The 6,000-nt window shown below is 37.6% G+C and overlaps 1 long non-coding RNA gene across 1 annotated transcript in view; it reads right to left on the bottom strand.

Annotated features, from left to right (window-relative positions):
• Positions 1-399: 399 nt before the first annotated feature.
• The window catches only part of LOC130908496 (uncharacterized), a 66,412-nt gene continuing 60,811 nt past the window's right edge, over positions 400-6,000 (bottom strand). Inside the window, exon 3 of the long non-coding RNA XR_009061605.1 lies at positions 400-532. This is a non-coding gene — a long non-coding RNA (uncharacterized LOC130908496). The remainder of the gene's footprint in view (positions 533-6,000) is intronic.

Here is a 6,000-nt window from a genome sequence, read left to right as displayed (position 1 = left end):
AGTCACCTCAATCACAAAAAAATTAAAAAAAAGTGTTTGAATGCAAAAATAAATTTGAAACCCCAAAAAATGCATTTGAAAGCTATTTTTATTTTTTTAATTTTTGATTGAAGCAACTTTTTTGATGGAAGTAATGTTGTTTTGTGTCACATAGCCACATTTTGGCTAGGACATTTGTGTCTTTATTATTCAATCAAAAAATTAAGTTGCGTTTGTGGTGACTGTGGTGTAATTCAATGGAGATTCATCTGAAAAATACACCTTTTGCCACTTTTCCAGCATCCATCCTTTTGACAGGCTGTGAGACTTGGCAAATGCCACACGGTTTTTTAATTGTCTTTTGTTTAATGCTGGTTTCTGGGCACTGATTCGACCATGGAAGCCATTTCTAGACAGAATTCGACAGACTGTTCTGGTTGACACAGGGACTTCAGGTGACCAGGTCTCGTGGAGCTCTGCTGCTGTGGAAAAAGATCAAGATCCTCCACGACTGGCCAGCCTAGTCACCAGACATGAACATCATTGAGCATGTCTGGGGTAGAATGAAAAAGGAAACATGGAAGATGAAACCCAAGAATGTTGATGAACTCTGGGAGGCATGCAAGACTGCTTTCTTTGATGTTCCTGATGACTTTATCAATACATTGTATAAATCCTTGCCGAACCGCATGGATGCAGTCCTTCAAACCCACGGAAGTCATACAATATATTAAATTCGGATCTCACTGCACCACTACTTAATTCGCTTATGTTATGTAACATATTTTTGTATTTGAAGTACATTTTTTGTTCAATTGTCACACTACTTTCTGTAGTCGACAAAACTTTTGTCTTGCCAAAATTTGACCTTTATGTCTTCATTAAATGATAAATCTTTTTTCAGTGAAACAAATATATTTTTGTACATTCAACATCATTTGGGAGGGTCTTAGCTTTCATATGAGCCATTTCTGAAACCAATTCAATAATTAAAAGTCAGGTTATTAGTAGGGCTGTCAAAATTATCGCGTTAACGGGCGTTAATTAATTTTTAAAATTAATCACGTTAAAATATTTAACGCACTTGACGCACATGCCTCGCTCAAACAGATTAAAATGACAGCACAGTGTAATGTCGACTTGTTACTTGTGGTTTTTTGTGTTTTGTTGCCCTCTGCTGGCACTTGGGTGCGACTGATTTTATGGGTTTCAGCACCATGAGAATTGTGTAGTTATTGACATCAACAATGGCGAGCTACTAGTTTATTTTTTGATTGAAAATTTTACAAATTTTATTAAAGATAAAACATTAAGAGGGATTTTGATATAAAATTTCTATAACTTGTACTAACATTTATCTTTTAAGAACTACAAGTCTTTCTATCCATGGATCACTTTAACAGAATGTTAATTATGTACTTATGTACCGTATGTTGAATATATATATCCGTCTTGTGTCTTATCTTTCCATTCCAACAATAATTTACAGAAAAATATGGCATATTTTATAGATGGTTTGAATTGCGATGAATTACGATTAATTTTTAAAATAACTCGATTAAAATTTTTAACAGTTTGACAGCCCTATTTTTTTTGGAATTGTTTCTACAAAATGGATAAGCGACAAGACTTTTGTCAGGGACTGTAGTTACCTTTAAAAATGTCCACCATTCAGTTTGCAGTAATTGATGTTTTTATCATATAGTCAATATATTTTCTTGGAAAAAAAAGTTACACTGCTACCTCCCTTGTTTTTGTGCGCACTGCTGAAACAAAAACCGTCATGTTCGCTATGAGCGATTTAGCTCTTAGGACTGTTTTTGTAACTGACCAGTGTGAAAAAGGCTAATGAAAATCTACACTATTAATATCGCTCACACCTAATATCGCTAGAAACATTCTTCAATAAGACCGCGGATGGAAATGATTCACTGAGCCATAATCTGGTTCCCGATGAATAAACGAGTAAAATAAATATAAACATAATGTGACATTTACAGATCAATAGATAGCAGATTGAACAACGTGCCCTTTGCATTTACAGCGCTGTAACCCGATTAACAAAGACTTCCGTCATCTGGCCAATCAGATGGTACGCTAAGAGGCGTAATAGCGTTTGATTGGACATCAGCGCGGCTGGCTGGCGGCAACCCGAGCGATAATTGAACAAATGAGCCATGCGCCGTATGTGAAGCGTCTTTTCTCGCTAGGCAACCGCATTGCAGTTTAGCGGCGCACCAGGGATGCGTTGGCTTGTGACTATGATGAATTGCCCGTGGCTTATCAACAAGGAGCTGGCGCGCGGCATCTGGAGCGCCGCTTGACGGCTTGTCAGTCAATCCGTCAATGCTTTTCAATGCGCCCCTCTCTAATCCCGCCGTGCTTCCGATGGGCTTTAATTCCGCATCGGAATATTTGGAGGTAGATTTAGCCGGCCTGACAATCAGTCAGTCAGTCGTGATCTAAGCCTGACGGACGCGTGTCGTGTTGGAGCAGCCTGGTTTATTTGGTGACCTTTTTCATGTAATATGAAGGCGCTCCTCTGAGATATTTGCAACCCCCGCCCAAGTCATTATGAATAAGGTCGCGGTGTTGAGAGCTGAGATACAACTTTTAGTCGTGGGTGTTTCCAACTTTGTAGTGTCGTTCCGGGCAAGTTTTGGTCTCATATACAGTGGTCAGTTTTTCACAACGCTGCTGGTTTGACCGGATTATTGGTACCTGTCACGTCAAACATCTAAACGGACCTAGAAATTTGTATTTGATCATAAAAAACAAACATTCTTTTGTCAAGTGACACCTTTTGTTTCTCCTTGACGCATGTCTTTTCCAGATGGGAAGCAGCTCCGTGAATTTCCCCTTCACCTGCTGCATTGTCGCCAGCCTGTCAATCATACCACAGGCGGCTGCTGATGACTGACGTGACAGCTGGATCACCGAGTTCATACTCAGTTTTTTTTTTGTTAGGTCCCCCACCATAGGGAGTTTACTCCTATTGCAAGCAAACTGGCTGCTGTGATGTATTGTCACTGTGCATACTACTGTATGCAATTAAGACTGAAACAAGTCAGCAAGAGGGAAAAACCTACCTTGAAAGTCAAACTATGACTTAGAAATGTAGAAATACTAAATCAGAGGTGGAAAACTGGCAGTGAATGTCAGTAACGAAACCTATTTTTGAAAGTAACAATCACGGAAAACTAATTTTTCGAAAGTTGTTTACACGATACTACAATGTTCAATATCAATACTCCCCACAAAAATACTCGATACTAGGGTTGTTCCGATCATGTTTTTTGCTCCCGATCGTTTTAGTTTGAGTATCTGCCGATCCCGATATTTCCCGATCCGATTGCTTTTTTTTTGCCCCCGATTCAATCCCAATCATTCCCGATGATTTACCCCAATCATATACATTTTGGCAATGCATTAAGAAAAAAATGAATAAAACTCGAAACGAATATATACATTCAACATACAGTACATAAGTACTGTATTTGTTTATTATGACAATAAATCCTCAAGATGGCATTTACATTATTAACATTCTTTGCGAGGGATCCACGGATAGAAAGACTTGTGACTTCGTATATTGTGACTAAATATTGCCATCTAGTGTATTTGTTGAGCTTTCAGTCAATGACACTGTAGCCATGCCCAAATGCATGATGGGAGAAGTGGAACCATGACTGCGCGTAGTGCTACCAATTGATATTTCTTCTCTGCGTTGGGAAATAACATCAGGTGTTAAAAAAAGATCAATTGCTACCTTGCTTCACCACATTGCTTCCCATGATATTTCTAATCGTAGGCAGAGGGATTGTCAGGCTTTAGCCAATTAAAAAAAAGGCTCCAAAGGCTGCCAAAATTCATTCTACTCATTTTACGCTGCCTTTTATCTCTCTATATAGGTAAAACGGCGCCATTACAGATTGAGCGCAACAATGCGTGAGTGGGTCGTGCAGCGCATGCATTAATTGCGTTAAATATTTTAAAGTGATACATTTTTTAAAAATTACAGCTGTTATCGGGATAAATTTGATAATCCTACTTTAAGCCTAAACTAAAGACTCTGGATGAGTAACATATTAGTGATGCACGATAATACATTTTTCAACCGATACCGTTTACCGATTATTTCCTCCTCGTTCCAACCGATAATCGATAATGTCAAGCTGATAATTCTATTAAAACATTAATGTAAATTTTTAAAGTAAACACAGGAGAAAATATTACTGGGTAAAAATATAATTTATTATAATTTATTATTATTTATTATATCGGCGGTGCTGAATTGGACAAAATTGCTTCGGTTGCGCACATTTGGAGGCTTAATCAGGTATATAATTATCGGATTGCATTATCGTTTTAATTTTTTAATATCTGGATTATCTGCGTGACGTCATAATTGCCATTATCGGCCGATAATTATCGGTAACCGATATTATCGTGCATCTTTATAACATATTATGTCTAACGTTAAATACAATTAAAAAACTAATTAAAACATATATACATATTAAAAAAAGGCATGGCCGATATTTTTTTGCTGACTCCGATACTTTGAAAATGACGTGATCGGACCCTCGATCGGGACATCTCTACTCGATACCATTCTCAATACTACCTAAATAAACTTTCTCCATTGTCCATTCGCCACTACCAGTGCTGTCAGTAACGCATCGCGTTACTGTAATCTGATTACTTTCAGTAACGAGCAATCTAACGCGCTCAATTTTCCAAGCCAGTAATCCAATTAAAGTTAGTTTCCTTAGTGCCTGTGCGTTACTATTTTGTTTTTGCCTCATAATATATGTAGAATGAAGAATACTGTAGTCTTTTACGAAGAGCATTTGAATAGAAAATATTGCTCTTGAGTTTGGGAGTGACATCACATCTCACGTTTTCTCATCGGGGGAAAAAAAAAACGGGTCACGTGTATTACCATAATGTTTGAGCGCCATCTGCCACCGTGGTCAACAACATAGCATTCTGATGAGGCAGCGAGGCTAACGGTGAAAGGCAGGATGTATACCGCAAATGGCTGCCTTTGCTTACTGGAAATACAGCCATTACTTCACATTTCTGTCCAGTAAAGATGACAAAAATATCTCGATGCGTTGCAAACTTTGGGCTGGCTGAAAAAGACTGTCGGCCGGTAAAAACTCTACATCCAATTCAACACGGAAACACTTGGAGTTACAGCACAACGCGACAAAGCTTGAAACAAAGCCTACAGGTACAAGACAGCCAACATTTCTACAGTTTATAACCAGCCTTTATGCACATTTTATTGTTTAATGTTTGTAACCATAGGCGGAGTTTTCTTTTGTGAGACTGGGGGCATAGCATGGTGATGACTCTAAAACAAATGTCCTAGGTTTGGACACACCTCACCTCTTTTGCATTTTATATATATTCACTACTATTGTAAATCCTCTCTCAATACATCAAAACTATGAACTAACATGTGGAATGGCAAAAAAAGTGAAATAACTGAAAACAGGTTTTTTATATTCTACATTCTTCAAAGTATCCACCTTTGAGGTGTCGCCAAAATTTTGGCCAATAATTGTGTGTATATATATATATATATATGTATATAAAGCTGTTCAAGCTCAGTTGTTGTTGGTTGCGTTTGAAAGCTTCGGTTTACAGAAATTCTAAATATCCATCTTGCCTCCACAGGTGTAGTTTTGGGAAAGCAAAACAAAAGATCTCTAAGTTGCCAGTCACATGATCAGCTCAAAAAATGATTTTGACCCATTTTGAAATACGTTGTAGGATTCATGTTCATATCATTAATTTTTGTTGTTTGTTTTATTGTTTTACAACTTTTATAGACAATATTTTAACAGGTAGGTCTTTATTTTAAAGGGGAAGTTCAGAATTTTTAACATTAGGCTTTATCTTGGAGTTAGCGGGGTTTTATTTAGTCGTAGTTGATTTGAACAAATTCCGTGTAGTTTTTCAGTTATCTGTTAGTTTCAGGGCTCCGGAGTGGCTAAGCTAGCACGAGTC

The sequence above is a fragment of the Corythoichthys intestinalis genome, chromosome 20 (genome assembly GCF_030265065.1).
Source record: "Corythoichthys intestinalis isolate RoL2023-P3 chromosome 20, ASM3026506v1, whole genome shotgun sequence".
Classification (NCBI taxonomy): Eukaryota; Metazoa; Chordata; class Actinopteri; order Syngnathiformes; family Syngnathidae; genus Corythoichthys; species Corythoichthys intestinalis.
This window is presented reverse-complemented; position numbering and strand designations above follow the sequence as displayed.